Source organism: Pimephales promelas, chromosome 18 (assembly GCF_988280905.1).
Source record: "Pimephales promelas chromosome 18, fPimPro1.hap1.1, whole genome shotgun sequence".
NCBI lineage: Eukaryota > Metazoa > Chordata > Actinopteri > Cypriniformes > Leuciscidae > Pimephales > Pimephales promelas.
In genome coordinates, this window is record NC_142786.1 from 32392001 (window position 1) to 32413108 (window position 21108).

Below are 21108 nucleotides of genomic sequence, written 5' to 3' on the forward strand. Positions count from 1 at the left end.
ACATTACATTTGCCTCACATTCACTCACTCATTTATACACTGACATCTTTTTTTTTTTTTTTTTTCAGAAGTCTTTGTTTTTAAAATATGTTGTGCAGGATTCATCCATGCATGCTATTCCAAAGACAAAAAACCTTTCTGCACTCCCCGTCCTTCACAATATTCAAGCAGGGCAAGAACGTACGTCACTCACCCTTGCAGTTATTGCATCATCATCATCACCTTGTTTTTATATATTTTCAGGTTTATTTAAAACAAATAAATAAATACCACACCCACTGCATCTGTCCACACTCACACACAGCCACACTTTTGAGAAAACCAACCAGTCTGTTCTCAATGGATTTTCCCTGCAATATGTGCAAAACATGCCTGTCATGAAGTTTAAAACAATTTACGAGTTCAAGATTTATTTATTATTTTAGTTGGGAATTTAGGGAGTATTCAGTCAAACAATGCCATAATAAACCCAATGGGATTGTTGTTGTGTACTGTGAGCTTTATACAAATGTATTGCATTTATTTGCTGGCAGCGTTATTGGGAACCCTGCGATACATATTGCTTACAGGAAGTCAAGTCTAGGATGTTTTTTTTCCATCTCTGTGTGTGATTTCCTAGTGTGTCATGCATCCATGGAAATAAGCCGAGTCCCACCTTAGCTGAGCGATTACAGTATGTCTTGTGTCAAATTTGCATTACAGTAACATAGCATCAATAAAGTGCTTGCACATGATCATGTTTGCCCATCTGTTTTTGACCCAAAAAACAAACGCTGCATGAATGTGGCTAATATTTTGCCCAATGACAGGGCTTGAAATGTGCCAGTGTGAACATGAACAATGTGCTTCCCCAACACGAGTAAGGGCTGATGGGAAGGCTTATCCGGCCTCTTACTGAGTGCACAGACGTTTCAACTTCACATGACTGGGAAAAGAAGGGAAGTGAACAGAAAGCCAGATGATACTGTAGTTCTTAGCCTTTTGTGTGGAAAACAGCTTCTTGAAGGGAAAGCTTAATTATGCTAGACTGTTTCAAATGAAATGGTGATCTGATCTTAGACAGGCAAGCAAGACAAGAAAATTAAGCTAAGTGTAGTAAAACCTCAAAAGGGAAATATGAATAATTAGCAGAGCCCGACCGATAAAGGATTTTGAAGGCCGATACCGATGCAAATATTTTTGGGTTTTAAAATCCGATATTCCGATTTATCGGCCGATATTTTTTTTTTATTAAATATTGTTGGATTTCACACACGTGTAAAAGAAAAAGATTCGTTTGATACTTTTTCTCTCTGTCTAAATGTTCACTCCTCGCAAGTATAACTTACATTTTGCAATGCAGGGACTGTATAGAGATATGCGAGTTATAAATACAGTAATCATTACTTTATTTAGGCATTGTGGTTTCCAAGCTCATTAATGTTAACGTTAGCTGTCTTCCACTGATGATAGTGGCATTAGCTTGCTTTGTGGTTAGCTAGTCTATGATGAGCCATAATTTTGCATAACATCATACTGCAAATTGTAAAACATACATTTTCAATATAACAGGCCAAGGAGAGATGATTAAAGCGTGTTTTGTCCGTTTTTATTTTATTTTTTAAATATTCATTTATCGGCCATTATGCCTGCCGATAACGATATTATGGAAAATGCCTAATATCGTCCGGCCGATATATCGGTCTGGCTCTAATAATTAGTAATATAATTATTATAACTATAATTACTTGACCAACAAAAAAGGTGCAGTTTTCAAGCTCAAATTCACAGAAACTACTGGACTCCAGTCAGCGAAAGGTGGATTTTTTGAGTCAATATGCTGAATTTAGGTGTAAAACCATACACATATATTTTGTATTGTGTTATATATATTAACAACTCATCAATTAAATATTTATCATTGCATAGTCTGCATTATTGGATGTTTTTTAATAAACCTGGACTATATGATGATATATAGGCTAGATATAACACTAATATAAGTGATCACCCGGATTTAGACCTGATATTGTATTTATATAAAGAGTTCACAGGCAAATTTGCTTTATGTTTTGATCAATATTGCTTTTATTTCCCCAGTGTCGAAATCAGGCAAACATAAATGTCAAGCAACACGATTCCTGTGTGCATGTCAATATCCACGGATCACTAGATCTTTAGTAAGTTGTAAGGAACACTACAGTATATTGAGTCCAACATTTAGTTTAAATTGATAAAATTGTTCGTTTTAGTCGCATTTTCGCAGTTTCCCCCTATTAAATCCAGTCACGCAGCAGATCTTAAGCCACTCAACCAAGGATTATCCTTGATAAGGAATATATCCAGATGTACAGTTACTTCTCTGGTTCCTGTGATGATTTATATAGTGGTTCATTTTACTGTAAAAAATACTCAATTTTCCCTGACTGCATGTCACATGAGCTGTACATAAGGGTATTATTAGCTCTCTGTCTGTCTTTTGTTAAATAAGAAGTCTGCTGATTCAGTCAGAATACAGAGTGAAACATTCAATACCAGAAACACCTGACCTTCCAATGCAGCATGTAGAAAAGGTTGCATTATTAATTGCATACAAAACACAGACTCATGTGTACCTCACATAATGTATTTGACAAATCTGTTTCAGCCTGATAATGACCCTGCCAAACACGAGAGTAGATACAGATGCCATTACGCATACGTGTTGTTATTCATTCTTGGTGGACAGATCTGTGATCTGTGAAGCACAATCTTGCCTAGAAATGGCCTGAGCAGGGTTTGGAGACACACAGAGCTTTGAAGAGAGGATAGGGAATACATTAACAGCTCAAAGATTTGGGCTGAGTTGTGCTGAAAGAAAACAGCTTTGGAGTTTGGAGAAGAAAAACAAGAAACAGAGTGGGATGAAAACGTGAAGGAATGTGTCAAGGGTTGATAAAAATGAATCTTATCAGAGGTGCATTCCTCATCGGAGAGATAGAGGCAAGGGAAACATTAAGGAGCTAACACAAGAATATTTGCAGCTGGCAGAGCTGCTTTCCCTTAGTAGGTTGTAGTTAGATGTGTTTGCAAGGATCAGTATTACTATTCCTCATTTTAGGATTATAGATTTAAACTAGAGCCCGACCGATAAAGGATTTTGAAGACCGATACAAATATTTGTTGGTTTTAAAATCCGATATATCGGCCGATATTTTATTTTATTTTTTTTAAGAAAACATTAACAGATTTCCCTAACATTAGTTATTTGTAGTTATTTATGAGTTTTAACTAAAATAATATGATGATGCATTTTAAAAAGAAACTTGTTCTTATATTGTCACAACAGAACAGACTGATGATAGTGGCATTAGATGAGCCATAATTTAGCAATGGATAACGTCATACTGCAAATTAATTGTAAAACATACATTTTCAATAAAACTGGCCAAGGAGAGATGATACGTCTCATTGTTATAAATGTCACGCGCTATTAAAGAAATACTTCAGTCACATCGTCAAAAGTTAAAAGGACAGTCAGTCGACTACACTGTAACAACGAAACGTAACTATTACTAGCTAATTCCGCTTCACTCTCGGCTTATTTAACAGCAAAATTGGACATGATAGTCACAAATTTTGTCCTGCTTATTTGAGTTAAGAGAACTGATGGGGATGATCTTTTAATTGTTATTCAAGCGATGTATGTATCGTGACCAACTCAACGAGTGTAGAGTGCCCTCTGGTGGACAAACTATACAACTGCAACACTCATGACATGGCTCAAGCGTGTTTTGTGTTTTGTTTTTATTTTATTTTTGAAATATTCATTTATCGGCCATTATAACTGCCGATACCGATAGTTTGGAAAATGCCTAATATCGGCCGATAATATCGGTCTGGCTCTAATTTAAACAGCCTGTTAGCCCTCCATTTAAAATTTTCACCTGCAACTCGTCACACAAATATCTTTCCTGAAATTATGTGGCTTTTTGGCAGAAAACTCAAAAGAAAAACATCTCACTTTATTGTTGTCGTGTAAACATACCCTAAAGCCCTATTCGCACAGGATAATGAAAATGTAAAAATGAAAATTTGTTTGAAATGTTTTTAATTGCAATATTCACAGCTTAAATATTCAACCATGTTGAATTTCGGCGCATAAAAATGCGCAATGCATATTTTTTTTTTTTCCAGTTGGTGCAATTTCAACATGCTTTTGTTTCAAAAACATTTACTTCCATACCGTTCCTCTGTACAACAGACACGTCAAATTGCAGCTCAAATTTATTAATGATTCCCTACTTATAGTGGATAATGCATATTCACATTATTTTCTTTGACAAACCAGGATAACACTTTTCTTCCCATAGAAAATGGTCCACCTCTTTCTCCTTCACTATTCCTTGCGAGAGCATTCTTTTTCAGCAGTTATATTCGACATAAAGCATTTGAGGAATAGCCCTTAAGCATATAAAATTAAAATTACTTTCAGGATATTTTCTGTAGATTATAAAAACTAAGATATAATACTAACCTGTGTGTTAAGACGTACACAATAATGTCTGAGTCAGGGAAGAATGTGGCCTATTAAAAGTCTTCAAAGAAGTCTTTCCCGTCCTGTACTGAAGGCCTACACCTCTCTCTCCTGTCTGATTCCCATGGCATTTGTCTCTGGAGTTCTGAGATCTTGCAGTCTTATTTGGCATTCGTGGCAGGTAGACCCACCTTGTGAAAAGTGCAAAGATAGAGAGAGAGGGGGATTTCTGAAGGATGTAAAATGTAGCTGAAGGGATGTAATGCTCAAAGTTGCAGGTAAATCAATTGTCTGTTTTAAATCCTTTTTTCATGCTAAAGCCAAGAGATAAAGACTGGACACTTTTAACAGCCCTTCATCTGAAATAAGGAAACTATTCTGGCTAATTCCACTACAAAAAAAATTCATTAAAGAATCTTTGGGGTAAGCAACACCATTATTGGGCCTAAAATTTACGAAAGAAAATATTATCCTTGTGAAAATTGTATTTTGAATGTAAGTATAAACTATATATTTAAAAAATAAATTATAATTTTTATTTTTATAAAAATCTCCTCGAATCAGCTCGCTTTTCGCTCCGTTTTTCATCGCAGACAGTCCTGCCACAAATACTACCCGGTCGTACTGTAAAAAAAAATATATATATATTTTCAAGATTTGTTATCACAGCATATTTTCTTTTGTCAAATCAACTTAAATAATTTATTTAGTTCCGATAACTTATTATTTTGAGTTTCTGATGATTAAATGAATCTCCTTCATTGTTTTAACTCACTTTTTTCAGTTCAATCAACTTAAAATTTTAAGGCAACCAGGTTACTTACTTTTTTAAGTTAAATCAACAAAAAAAATTTTACAGTGTAGTTATCACAACATTTTTTCTTTTGTCAAATCAACTTAAATAATTTGTTTAGTTCAGATAACATATCATTTTGAGTTTCTGATGGTTAAATTAATCTCCTTCACTTGTTCCAGTTCAATGAACTTAAAATTTTAAGGCAACCAGGTTACTTACTTTTTTAAGTTAAACCATCAATATTTTTTTACAGTGTGTAAAAAAAAATATTTTCAAGATTTGTTATAACAACATTTTTTTCTTTCGTCAAATCAACTTAAATAATTTATTTAGTTCAGATAACTTATTATTTTGAGTTTCTGATGATTAAATCAATCTCCTTCATTGTTTTAACTCACTTTTTTTAGTTCAATCAACTTAAAATTTTAAGGCAACCAGGTTACTTAATTTTTTAAGTTAAACCAACAATATTTTTTTTTACAGTGTAGCGACGTCCTTCATTCTTCGTTGCCCCTTCAAGCTCTCGTTGGATAATAGTAGCAAGTTTAGTAACTATTTAAAAATGGCGGGGTTATTCTGGATACGATCCTCTCTGACCAATCAGCAGTCGGCATTGTTTTCACATCACATTTTAGTATCGCCTCAGTCAGCCTTAGCTCAGAACCTCGCCGGAGGTGGTACAAAAAAAAAAATACAACTTTTACACAGTGGAAAACCAAACAAAGGCGAGCCGAGCCGAGTGTACTAGAAAAGCACCATAAGAAACAAAAATGAAAACCCCAGCACCTATTGCAGATAGTACCTGGAATTGCTGGTATAGGCTGTTTGACATTAATATGATGCGTTTAGCCTCCTGTGCTAAATGACTGCATCAGGCCTCTGTTTATGTCTCACACAAGAATAATGTCAGCTATAAGTGTAAATGTGCCTCCTGAAGCACTGGAGGATACGGCTTCATGGGCTGCATAAATACAACACTTCCATGCCACCCTTTCCATCTTTAGAAACATTGTGTTGACAATGCAGTTCTTGACAATCCTACAGTGATAGCTCATAATTACCATTCATCACCTACTTGCCTTCCATAGCAGACAAATGTTTTTAGGTTTTCAGATATTAAGGCAGAGAGAGCACATTTCTCTTTATACCAAAGCTCTGGCTTTAATCTCCCTGCCAACTGGGCGACGGCGAGTGCCAGACTGACCATTTCGACTGATTAAAGTGCTAATTAAAATCATTTGAACGAATCTGCAGTGTTGTGCTGCACTATGCAATATTGAATGTCTTCTGTTAGTTTTCTTTGTAAAGATGTCTGGTGTGTGGTGGGCATGGTGCTAAATTAGATTATTTAGGCTGACTAGATGTTCACATAGCTCACTGACTAGCCTATAGTACTAACTGTGAAACTACACTCTAAAAAAGGCTGGGTTGTTTTAACCCAACTTTGGGTCAAATATGGACTAACCCAGCCGTTGGGTTAAATTTTTACATTACATTTTTAACCCAACATTTCGGGTTTGTCCATATTTGACCCAAAATTGGGTTAAAACAACCCAGCATTTTTTTAGAGTGTACCCCTAAACCTACCCCTGTTCCATGTACTTACCTTATATTAGCCAGTAGGGCTGGGTATTGAGACAAATTTCACAATTCGATTCAATTTCGATTCACAAGCTTGCAATTCGATTCAATTCGATTCGATTCAATATTGATTATTTTGGATATCAGTTACAATAAATGGCCATTTTTCTCAAGGGAATCAAATCTCTTAACTAATGCTGTAAACTATAGTCTAGTTGTAGCCTATAGGCTTCATTAGCCTAATATGAAGGTAATAATGAACTGTTTTGTAGCTATACAAACACTTAAATTACACTTTTATTTATTTTTATAATAATATTATATGAAATATAAACATTTAAATGGTGGCTCATAAAAACTTGCTAGATTTATTAAAATATGCATTAAATATTGAAGAACACTAATGAGTGTGGACTAACGAGTTAATGGGTGTTCTGAGGTAAATATGACGATACATTGATTACAAGCTGTTTAACTGACGTCTTTCCACGGTTGAAACGCCGATTGAGTGAATCAATGTGTCATGATACGGATTTGGATAAGTTGTCCTCTATCTTTAACACACTTTCAGATGCTCATTTATGTTTAACTGGTATTATTAAGCCGGAAGAGAGATCAGCGCTGCTGCTTCTCCAGAGCGATCTCACACCACAGCGACAAAACGCTATTTATGTTTTCGAATTTCTAAAGAAAATGGACGTAATTTGAAAATTGAGACTTTTTTTCATATCAATAGTAACAAAGGACAAAGATTATTGCGATTTATTTTTTTTTTTTTTTTTTTTTTTTTGGATGCGCGCAGCCGCGATACAATGTCCCATTTATTCAAATGAAACAGGATGACTAATCGATTCTTGAGATTTAAGAATCGATATCGGTTCGTAAAATTGAGAATCGATTAATATCGAGAAATCGATATTTATTACACAGCCCTATTAGCCAGTACTTTCTAGGTAAGTAGTGTACTGTAAAAGGAAGCGTTACCGAAACTCTTTATTGTCCTAAAACCCACTGAAGTAAGTTTTATGTAACTCATATTATACGTATTGCTGTCTGGCATCATCCAATCCTGCATAACTGAGCTAAGTTTGGCATTTAGTCCTGAAGCTCAAAGCCGTACGTGGCGGAGGACAGGCTCAGTTCCCCTCCAGAGACTCACTGACTCACCCTGCGTCGCAAGGCGAAAAAAAGCCAAATTCAGAAGACACTGCTGATGAAGTGAAGCTGAAAGCGCTAAGTGACTGTTACTACGAACACAACTGTCTGAAACCATCAGTCATCCCTGAGGATTCACAGCTTCAAACAGATTTCTTCTCATTAAAATAACAGTTTTAGGTATAGCAACAATATTTACTAGATTATTTTACATTTTCTTTTCAGGTCCCTCCTTGCGTGTAATCAGCTGAAGTTAGACATCACTGCATTAGTTTTTTTGTTTTTAAGCAGGAAAGCCTGGTTCAAGGGTGTGTTTCTCCACCCGCTCATTAACCACTCTTCATGACAGTAACACAGAGACTCACTTTGCATTTGGCAACTAAGATTCGCTCTCGAGAAGATTCCATTAATTATTCAGTGAAATCGTGTGCCAGTACTGCCTAGCAGAAAAAAGCATCAACCCTTTTAAGGAACTGATGAAAGTATTTGGATTAAACGCATTAGGTCATGTGTTTAGCTCTGGACTGGACAGATCGAGCATCTCTCCTCATCGGCCTGAGGAGATTACTCATTAATGTATCAGCAGTTCTAGCTCATCACTCTTAGAAGAAATGGTTCTATTTAGAACCAGAAATGGTTCCATACCCCGCTTCATATATGGAACTCCAAAATGGTTCTATATAGAACCATTTTTTTTGGTAAAAGGTTCTATTGGCCAAGTATGGAACCCCAGGGTTCTATATAGAACCCAGAGGAACCCTTTTTTTAATAGTGTAGAATAGTGTAGAACCTTTTAGGGGTTCAAAATACGTAGCGCTGATAGAACCTTTTCTTAGAAGAAAAGGTTCTATATAGAACCTTAAAAGGTTCTAAAGCGCTACGTATTTGGAACCCCTAAAATGCAATGCATGTGAATGATCACAAAATTCAAGATATGGTGGTTAAAAAATGTATTAATCAATATCACACGAAGTGTGCCATTTTTATCTTCCAAAAAAATGCATGATTAAAATGTGATATTAAGTTACTACAATAGTTTAATAAACAATAATTTAATAACAACTACAAAATGTTGCAGAATAATCTAATATGTGAATGAATGATAGCCTTTAAAGAACCTTTGTGCCAAAAGTGTTCTTTCTTGTCATTATTGAACCTTTTTTTAGCATAAAATGTCCTTTGGAGTTGAGTAAAGAACCCTATGCTACATATATAGAACCCTTTTTTCTAAGAGTGATTAATGGCCATTAAAGGACGGAGAAAAAAAAAACGATCGCAATTGAATATTTTGATTCAAAAAGTCCTCAAATAAGATGGTTACATGATCCTTGACAAGGCAACTGAACCCACAGGACAAGCTAATGGATTCCCTTGAAGTTATAGTGTATCTTGAAAGGATTATCATCATTATCCCTTAGCTGCATCATCCCATCAATTCTACACACTGGTCTGTGCACATTGTGGAATTATCATTCCATATAATCCCTAATGAGCTCAATGACGGACACAAGTGCCAAATGTGATGACTTGTTAGTAAATCCAAATATATTTAATTCATCCACAACCAGGGCTGGTAGTCTCCACTAAACATCTGACCTGTTTACAAACAGAATTACTCTTTTTACAGTTACCAAATCTTAGCTTTAACCACCTCATCTCATTGCACCATCACTCGTTTACATCCACACTCTCAGAAAAAAAGGTACAAAAGCCGTCACTGGGGCTGTACCTTTTCAAAAGGGAAAACTTTTGTACATTTTAGGCACTAATATGGACATTTAGGTGCTAATATGTACATTTAAGGTGCTAATATGTACATTTTAGGTGCTAATATGTACATTTAAAGTGCTAATATGGACATTTAAGGTGCTAATATGGACATATAGGTGCTAATATGTAAATTTTAAGTGCTAATATGTACATTTTAGGTGCTAATATGGACATTTAGGTGATAATATGTACATTTTAAGTGTTAATATGTACATTTTAGGTGCTAATATGTACCATTAAGGTACCAATATGCACCCTTTAGGTACTTTTGAAAAGGTACAGCCCCAGTGACAGCTTTTGTACCTTTTTTTCTGAGAGTGCATACAGCTCTGTTTTTTTTTGGGAGAGCATCAACCACCATACCATATTGATAGAGTTTGAAGACTTTTTGAAGAGCTTTAAGCTGTATGACAAATTTAGCAGAAAGAGAAAAGCTAAATCTGCTATCCAGTTGAGTCTCAATTGGTTCTGCTTAACCTGCAGCTACTGCTAATCAAAGGAATGAAGCACACTGTAATTTCCAGCCCGCGAGAGACTTTCTGAGCAGGAGACAGCAGAGCGCTGACAGCTAGTGAATATACTGCTGATTCAGAACACAAATCAGATTTCTATGGATTGCAAGTGTGAACGCTTTTATAAAGGAGGAAGAGCTGTAAAATGATGGACTCTTGTATTGGTTCATTTACCTTGGTGAACTCGTTTAGGTCCATGACCTATGTGTGTTATTCATTAACCTAATGTTTTAGTTCAGATGGCATTAGGCAAACATGTCCTGCACAGTCACTTTATTAATCTACTCTAGTTTCACTTTAAATCTCAGACTATAATAGACAATGTAATTGCCAAAAAATAACAGCAATGCTGGGTAAGTTTTGGACAGAGAAAAAGAGTTGGAATGATTTAAAAAAAAAATCATTTATCCACATAATCACAAATGGCTGATACTTGTCAGTAGATTTGGTTTTGTGTGAAATTCTGAAATGGTCTGACACTGTAAAAAAACAAAACTGTTATTTTTATGGTAAAAAAAAGACGCCAACTGTGATTGCCAGAACTTTACCGTAAAAAATATGGTAGGAACGTAAATGGTGTTACAGATTTAACTTAAAATTTACAGTAATAAACCGTTTTTTGAATTTTCTGAAATCTGTTGATATACCAATCTTTTAAAAAATTGATTTCTGTTTTGTACCATTGTAATACACTGACAACCAACAATCATCACAGTAGTGATGAGTCACATGATCAATCAAAGCTCATTAGTTCACACAAACATTAAACACCATCATGGGAACACACGTGAAATGCAATAAACATTCATTAAATGTAACATAAAACCCTAATGTACATAACTGATTAGGAAAATAATGAGGAAACATAGTTATTTCAACAAAAATACATCAAATGTGAAGAGTGACGCAGGGAATTTTTGCGATGTCAATTTACGTTTTTTCACTGTAAATTATACAAGTAGTTTTTTTCACTTTCAAAAACTGTAAATTTAACGGTATTTTACAGTAAAACTATATCAATTTAAAGTTTGTTAACTTTTGTTAAAGTTTGTTTGTTTGTTATTTAAAGTTAAAATATAGTACGGAAACTTTCTGTTAACCAATTAACCGTTTTGCACTGTAGCATTTTAACAGTCTTTTACCGTTAAAATTACGATAATTTTTTACAGTGATTGTACCAGATCTCACAAGAATGTGTTGTTTTCCTTCAATATTAAACATACATTTCTGTGTCTGAGGCAAAAGTGCTACGACACATGGCATGGTTGCAATTCAGGTGACCCGAGTTGATGGTTATCCCCAAGCCAAATGGTACTTTCTGATGCTCAAGGTCCTGAGTATTTGCGAATGCACAGCTTTAGAAGCATAAATGTATTTTCCGGATATATGATGGATATATAATGTTTGTAAAGCATTTCTCAGGTGATGTTTACAAAAAACATTTTCAAGATTTGTTATCATCACAACATATTTTCTTTTGTCAAATCAACTTTATAATAATTTATTTAGTTGAGATAACTTATTATTTTGAGTTCTGATGGTTAAATTAATCTCCTTCATTGTATTAACTCACTTTTTCCAGTTCAATCAACTTCAAATTTTAAGGCAACGCAGGTTACTTACTTTTTTAAGTTAAACCAACAATATTTTTTTACAGTCAATTTTGCTTTTATCAAATCAACTTAAATACTTTATTTAGTTCAGATAACATATAATTTTGAGTTTATGATGGTTAAATTAATCTCCTTCATTTTATTAACTCAAAATTTTAAGGCAACCAGGTTACTTACTTTTTTAAGTTAAACCATCAATATTTTTTTTACAGTGTACAGAAAGATCAACAAAAGGTGTCTATAATACACCTATTTTAAATATTAGCAGTGTTTACTCTGAAAATTATGACAAATTTAAATACTTAAGTCTCAGTTTTATACCAGAACTCACAGTTGCTTGTTATTCTTGCTGATGTTAGTGAATAAGACCCCAGTTTTGCTCTAAAAACCATGCAGAAAATTGGCGCAACTGTTCAGTAAATTCACCCCCTGCCTATAGCCGCATGATGCAATCAGTAAGAAACGAAATAGCATACAAAGCAGAAAAAGGTTTGGAATGAGACGAAGGAGAGAGAGATAAAAATAAACGCCACTACTGTTGGCGAAGGTCTGCGTGGACGATAATACTAACAATCTGCTGCAGAACACTGCCAATGTGTACAGGAACTGCGCAGCGAGGGGTGAGGAGGTGCATATGCACATACACACATTCAAATAAAGACTAAAGAAAACTCAGACCAAACCCAAACAAACACTCAAAAACAAAAGTCAATAAATATTCATAAATCGAAAAACAAACACTCCGAAAATGGAACATGAGGACCTTACAGACTCTCTGGACTTGGCTGCTTTTCCTGCACAGCTTTCTGGGTATTGAGCATGGTGGATGCACATATCTGGATGTCTTTAGCAACAGATGCGACATGATGGTTTAGGGGGCGTCTGGGTCACAGATGTCACACAAACACACCATATGCACATGACTAAGTGTGGCTGTCGATGTGTGTTGCTGTGTATACAATGGCTTCATAGGAACCAACTTTTTTTTTTGAAACTTTGAGGGAACATTTGTGAAAATCTTTAATGTTAATGTTAGTTAAAGGCACAATTTGTAAGATTTTTGGATTAAAATATCCAAAAAACGCTAGAATGTTATATATTTTGTTGACTTGTGTACTTGCATTATCACAAAATTTTCCAACAATGTTTAAATCCACAGATTTAAGCTATTTCAACCAGTGCAGGTCCCCTGTGAATGGGTGGATCTTGGAATAAACTTCAATACAGTATTGTTGCTATACTTTATGAAGGCATTAGCAAATTGTTACGAAACTCGGTGTGATTTGTCGGCACCAGTGTTGGGTGTAGCTAATTACTAAGTAATTATACTGTAATTTAATTACTTTTCCCTTGAAAATGTAAAGTAAGGGATTACTCTTCATTTATCTAGTTACTTCTGATGTAATTGAGGTAAATATTGTGTATAGATCAATCCGATCTCACAGCGATTCATATGCATTTTATGAGGTGTCTAAATCGCACTCGTACAAATTCATATGAATTATTGTAAAATATGTATGAAAAAAGTGTGAAATGTCATGAGATGAGACATAAAACAATAGTATTGTCTGATGTTAAAAAGTATGTTTTTATAATGTAACCTTCTCCACCTTGGTCTGTTTAAGGATAATTCATGCAATTTTATAGTATTTACTTGAAAGAATTAAAAAAGATTCATGTCTATCCTTGTATTATTCAGCTGGTTGAGATTGATATGGGATTTTGAAAGTAATTAGTAATTAAAAGTAATTAAATACTTTTTAAGGAGAATAATTAGATTTAGTACAGTAATCTAATTACACTGTTGAAGAGGTAATTAATTACTTTTTTAGAGTAACTTACCCAACACTGGTCGGCACCATGCCTTGAAGGTACTTAAAAAGTTTCGGGGCAGGGCCACCCTGTGGTAAAAAAATGCTAATTACCTTTGAATACATTTGCCTATTCTAATGACACTGGTCTTACCACTCTGACCACATTACATCAATTTTGTAGCTGCACCACCTATTGGTTGAAAGTGATAAACCATTAAAAAAAATTTACAAGCTACTGTATGTATAATTTTTCAGCCATTTTGCTAAAATTCATCTTTAAATGTCTCTAATTGCTCCTTGCTGCAGTTGGTCTGATACTCCCAGCCATTGGTGGCATGTCTTGGCCCTGATAATGATTGCTTGCAGCTATATTGCTCCTTGACTTTGCAGTCCTGTGCCAGTTTGTTGTCTAATGTTTGCTGTTGTTTGTTGACAGTGTGCCTTGCCTGTTCCGTTCCTGTCCATTTCTGTTTGTCAGTCATGTTTTTTCACCCCAGGGGGAATTTTTTGTTGTTTTGTTTAAAAAAAAACTTGACAATTGAGTGCTCATCTCATCCCTTAACCGGCACCCTGGCATAATTACACTTGTTACTTATAATCTTGGTATAACCTTGTTTTTTATCTGAATAAATTAAGGACAATGTAGCAAATTTCACATTCCAAACGTGATGCCATTAAAGAACCCTTTTTGTTCTTGGCGTGAGGAATTTTTGTCATATGATGCTTCTAAAAATAACATTATTTGGTTTAATACAATTTGTTTAAGTGATTTTAGGTTAAAAAGAGTCATTATTTTACACTCTTAGAAGAAAAGGTTCTATATAGAACCTTAAAGGGTTCTGAAGCGCTACGTATTTGGAACCCCTAAAATGCAATGCATGTGAATGATCACAAAATATGGTGGTCAAAAAATGTAATTAATCAATATCACACGAAGAGTGCCATTTCAGTTTGTATCCTCCAAAAATCAGCATGATTAAAATGTGATATTAAGTTACAGTACAACAGTTTAATAAACAATAATTTAATAACAACTACAAAATGTTGCAGAATAATGTAATATATGAATGAATAATAGCCTTTAACGAACCTTTGTGCCAAAAGTGTTCTTTCTTGTCATTATTGAAACTTTTTTAGCATAAAAATGTCCTTTGGAGCTGAATAAAGAACCCTATGCTATATAACCCTTTTTTTCTAAGAGTGTGTACATATTGTTGCTCCTCTGCCCTGCCTTTCTGAAATATGTTGATTTTTACGAAGCTCATTGGCCTGAAAAAAGTGCGATGTGCTCTGATTGGCCAGCGATCCAGTGCATTGTGATTAGCCCAGAAATGTCACGCCCCCTTACCATATTTGGAACGTCAGCTCCCAAAGCAGTAATGACAGGTACTACCTTATTAATTTGAGCCTGAATCTAAAGAAACCTTTACTTTTAAGAGTATATACTGTATGTAAAGCTAGATCCAGCATAAACTGTAATCATGACTTTTATTATTATTATTATTATTATCATAGTTTATTTAGATAGGGACAGATACAGATAACATAGATACACTTTGACAGTGATCTGATGCATGTATCAATGTTTTTAGCCAAAGCTAATTTACAACATTAGTCCCTAGACGGGCTTTTTTAGTAAAATGCAATACATGCAATACAATACACGAGCAATACAAAACAATAAGGGCTTTTTGATAAAATGCAGTACAAGAATAAAAATACTAGAAGAGATGAAAATAATGAAATATAATATAAATGCCACAAAAAAAGCTATGTCAGTGTCTTTGCTATGTCCGTGCACACAGTTACATCAGTGTTAATGATGTGATCTATCAAACCTGGAAACATTGTTGGCAGCCTCAGTGCACTTCTGCCCACAGGCCACAGATGCACCCCAATGTTATAACATCTGTGTCTCTAGAAGAATACAGTACATTAGAAGTCGCATGTCTGGAGAGAGGTTAATGACACACATGGGAGCAAGTGTTGAGGTCTGTGATGTCATCATTATGTGCCAAGATTCAGTGCTTTAGGAGAAGTCACCTTAAGGCAGTGAGGCAGATCAAGACCCGCTGAGCCTATTGAGTAATGGCACCACAAAGCCCTTCATGAAAAGCACCTTAACCAGATTGCAATGACTCTGAGCTGTCTGTGTGTCCTCAACCACAGCTGGATGTCTGTTACAGCTCCAATACGATGTTATAGAAAGGTTGTGATAAAGGAATATAAGCCCTTCTTTACAGTTTACATGATGCAAAACAAAGTACCTAAAATAACCCCAAACATCACTGGATGCTATTATTATCACGATAAAAGCTATCTTTTCCATGTTAATCAGAGTTTTGGCTTAACCCGCTGTGAAGGTGAAATGTGATGTGTGACGAGGGATTTTATTTTTGGACTGGTTTCTATTTCTGCAACATCACGGATGGAACTACAAACAGTGTGTCCAATGACAATGATGATGTGCGTTACATACTTTTAAAAGGCTTTTATTTTAGTTTGAATATCATTGTGTGTGACTTTTACAAGCAAACAAGAACATTCAAACTGTAAACTCTTTTTGAACAAACCATTTATTTTTATTTTTTTTTATTATATACTATGAATCCATTCATAGTATATAATAACTATGAATTCATTATGTTTAAAGTGTGAGACATTGCTTGCAGAGAGATCATAAAGCATTTGCTTTCATAAAACATTGACAGGCCAAGCGTAATATAATATGAGGCCAAAGTCAATAAATAGCTGATCATTTAGAAAAGTGATGGCACACTTCTAGAACTAGCTGTTTCAATTGAGGTATTATTGTCCATGGAACAAACGGTGCTAGATGAACGTTTCGAGATTAAAGTCGAAACGTTTCGAGATTAAAGTCGAAACGTTTCGAGATTAAAGTCGAAACGTTTCGAGATTAAAGTCGAAACGTTACGAGATTAAATTCGAAACGTTTCGAGATTAAAGTCGAAATGTTACGAGATTAAAGTCGAAGTGTTTCGAGATGAAAGACGAAATGTTTCGAGATTAAAGTCGAAATGTTTCGAGATGAAAGTCGAAATGTTTCGAAATTAAATTCAAAATATTTTTAGATTAAAGTCGAAATTTTACGAGATTAAAGTCGAAATGTTTCGAGATTAAAGTCGAAATGTTACGAGATTAAAGTCGAAATGTTACGAGATTAAAGTCGAAATGTTTCGAGATTAAAGTCGAAATGTTTTGAGATGAAAGACGAAATGTTTCGAGATGAAAGACGAAATGTTTCGAGATGAAAGTCGAATTGTTTCGAGATTAAATTCGAAATGTTTCGAGATTAAAGTCGAAATGTTTCGAGATGAAAGTCGAAATGTTTCGAAATTAAATTCAAAATATTTTTTGATTAAAGTCGAAAGGTTACGAGATTAAAGTCGAAATGTTTCGAGATTAAAGTCGAAATGTTACGAGATCAAAGTCGAAATGTTTCGAGATGAAAGTCGAAATGTTTCGAGATTAAAGTCGAAATGCCATTAGAAACTTTTTGACATCCCAAAGTTTTGAAAACTGACGTAGCGTTACGTTTTGAGTGGATGACAAGCGGGAGATGCCAAAATGGTTTGGGGGTAGTTCTGGGTAAATATGCACAGTTTATTGCAATAACTACAGTAACTAAATGTAACGTAATGTGAATCCACTTCAAAATGTGCCCTTGACCACTAGCCTGCATAATAAAACCAAACATGGATTTATAAGAAAGAACAAAAGAAGATAAAGATGGTATTTCTGCACTTCTTCATCACTCCATAACTGAGCAGATTCCAGTGAGTTCAGTGTGAGGCAAACACGGAGAGGTTCAGTAATGGGATTGGAAATCTCTATTCTTCATACTTAGGTGAGTGTTGTCAAGCTCTATTGCAGAACCCAGTGAGCTGTCTTGTTGTCTAATGTGTGTGCTATCCCCAAATTCTGTCTATAGGTAGGCAGTTCACCAGGTTTTGGAACAGATATGCTTGTATAACGATGGATAGTTCCTTTTTTTAAATTAAACCTGAAACGACTTTGTAAGACACCACCTCCTCCACACCGTGGTTTATTTCTCTACAGTTGCCATCAAACAGAATAATGTCTCCTCATGTGTCGTCTGCCCACGTTACCGCTGCAGGTTCTCACAGTGAGGAGTATCTGACATTGTACAAGGACACTTTCTGCATGGACACATTCTTCCAGTGTCACTAGCAACACTCACTTCATTTATTTACACACTGTCACATCTGTTTAGGACTTGTTTCATGTTTATTGATTTGAAATGTAGTCATAGTCATATTGCCTATAAGCCGGCATCCAAGAAGCAGAAAGCTAGGCAGACTGAGCGAGGAGTCAGACACGAGCATAGCGTAATTTGTAGAGAATTGGTTATTTCTCGATTAATCTCTTGCAAAGTATTAGAAGATTTTGATTAGTTCATTTGGTTTATTATGATAAATTATGGTTAACAAACTGGTTGAGGATGCATATAATTTGGATGTGTGATTCTGTAAGTTTAGTATCTATGTAGTCTGTCAAAATGTGACATTATAGCCATCTCTTGTTGGCTTGTATCTAGCCTGAATACATTTTCTGCGTATTGCATTCACTTGAAGAAAAAAAATCTACTCTGTTTTTCTGAATTAACGAGTTCATTTTTCATGAGAATTTTTTTTGCTCTGTTTTTCTGAATTAACGAGTTAATTTTTCATGAGAAATTTTTTTTTGCTCTGTTTTTCTGAATTAACGAGTTAATTTTTCATGAGAAATTTATTTTTTGCTCTGTTTTTCTGAATTAACGAGTTAATTTTTCATGAGAAAAAAAATTTTGCTCTGTTTTTCCAAATTAACTCGTTAATTCAGAAAAACAGAAAAATTAACTCGTTAATTCAGAAAAACAGAGCAAAAACTTTTTTTCTCATGAAAAATTAACTCATTAATTCAGAAAAACAGAGCAAAAACTTTTTTTCTCATGAAAAATTAACTCATTTATTCAGAAAAACAGAGCAAAATTTTTTTTCTCATGAAAAATTAACTCGTTAATTCAGAAAAACAGAAAAATTAACTTGTTAATTCAGAAAAACAGAGCAAATTTTTTTTTCTCATGAAAAATTAACTCGTTAATTTAGAAAAACAGAAAAATTAACTCGTTAATTCAGAAAAACAGAGCAAAATTTTTTTTCTCATGAAAAATTAACTCGTTAATTCAGAAAAACAGAAAAATTAACTCGTTAATTCAGAAAAACAGAGCAAAAAAAATTTTCTCATGAAAAATTAACTCGTTAATTCAGAAAAACAGCAAAAACTTTTTTTCTCATGAAAAATTAACTCATTAATTCAGAAAAACAGCAAAAAACATTTTTCACATTAAAAATTAACTCGTTAATTCAGAAAAACAGAGTAGATTTTTTTTTCTTCAAGTGAATGCAATACGCCTCCGTAGTTTTTTATGGATTTTGATGTTGGTCATTTTGCATCTGAATTTCTCCTTTTGGATCAATAAAGTCTGTCTTTCTCACACCACTTTCACTCCAGTATTTATGATTAGTCGATTAGAAAAATCTATTTTTACTGTATGTGAGAGAGCGAGAGATGCAGTGCAGTCATCTGAGCTCTTGAGAGGGTCTGTCAGTGTCCGCATATGATGATGAGTATATCATTACTGTCTGTTAAATTGTTTCTGTTGGCTGGTGAGACCCAGGGGCCACTTACATGTCATTGAGACCGCAACAAAATAAATCATACGGCATACATACACTCATAAGCACCTCAATAAAACATTCAGTCGTTCCTTCAACGCCAGGAGGGAGAAATTAAAGCTTCCCTTTCCTTGACGTTACAAAATCAATAGCAGGAAAAATTAAAAAGCAAATAAATCTTTAAATACTAAACATTTAAATCATTCATTTTTACATATAAATCATACATTTGTAGTCTATATAAAGATCTATTTATATTGTGGTCTATATGTGGTCTATTTTCTGGACTGTGGAAGAAGCTTTGATCTCACTGCTATGTTAAAAGACTTTCAATTCAAAAGATCAATGAAAAGTCTTCATTGGGAGAATGACAGAAATGTTTTAAGAGGCAAATATACTCAAATTTGTATTATAAATAATTGAGTTGAACCAAAGCAAAGAAAAGTATTTCTGTAATGGCTGAGCACACGCCGTTCTCTAGCTTTAAGCCAGGATTGGCTTCAATAACCAGCAAAATAACACTTGATTCTTTTCTTGAGGTATTTAGGATCCAAATCATGATATGCAAAGTCAGGGGGGGGTGAAATCTTACTTAGTGTTGCTTTAAGAAATGCTGATTTCATGTTTGACTTATAATAGACCTGCTTAGACTGCACACATTCACAAAATCAGGTCCAAAAATAACAATATCCATCAAACACACTATAGAGTCGCTTTATTTGAATAAGACTTTCCAGCTTGTGGGAAAACTGCCTCCCTTTTCGTTTAAAGTAACACCAGGGAGTTTATGTTCTCGGGGGTCCCCCTACAGGTGGGAAACAGTATTGTCCTCTACTTCTGTCATAAACTCTGTCAGCATGCGCATTTGTTGACACCCTTGATAGCCCTGAACAACACTGTAGGAGGAGGTTGGCTATGGCAGACGTGTCATTCAACCTATTGTAAGTCGATGTATCATCGCAAGAGACTTGGAAATATATTATGAAGGTTGAAAAGTTGATATTGATATTTGATATCTGATATTATTTTAATCTCCTATCTGTTGTTTAACAGTTGATATAGTTCTTTAATGCTTCGCTAACTAGCAGAAGACACTAGCAGGGTTTAAACCCCAGTTGTGGAGGCGGGGCATGTTGTCACACTGCGTTACAATGTGCCCCTATTAGAAATATGAATTCTATTGAGAAAACAAGAGAAACATGTAAATAAAGACTGAGAGTCAATGTTCAGAAATTATTAATTATTATTTAGAAAAATGTGTATATTTTTAATTATTAAAAAATGCCATTATTTTATATAAAAAAGTTAATAATTGTATTTTATTAAGAAAATCTTTTGGTTTGACTTGTATATGTTTTTGATTAGATCAGATAGCATTTTAAGCTGTCATATGATGATGTCACTGTGCCCCTCACATGTTACAATGCACCCCACCTATGGGGCATGTTGTCACATTTCACTTCCATTCTTTCAGGGTAAATCAAGAAAAAAGTATACACTGTATTAATAAATCAAAACCACATAATAGTTCTAGACATGTGGGAAATTAATGTGGGGGGAAAAAATACTCTAAACCCTAAGTAGATTTACACAAATTAACAAAGTCAAAAAGTGTTACGTAACGTTGTGCCCCTAGAAATATGCTATTATATTCTATACTTTTATGAATTCTA

At 34.5% G+C, this 21108-nt stretch overlaps 1 long non-coding RNA gene across 1 annotated transcript; it reads right to left on the bottom strand.

Annotated features, from left to right (window-relative positions):
- Positions 1–2047: 2047 nt before the first annotated feature.
- LOC120485463 (uncharacterized) lies at positions 2048–14957 on the bottom strand. The gene is made up of 4 exons (XR_005623894.2): positions 14827–14957; positions 13765–13823; positions 4496–4686; positions 2048–4422 (listed from the first exon to the last, which is right to left on the bottom strand). It is a non-coding gene; the product is annotated as an uncharacterized LOC120485463 (long non-coding RNA).
- Positions 14958–21108: the final 6151 nt, after the last annotated feature.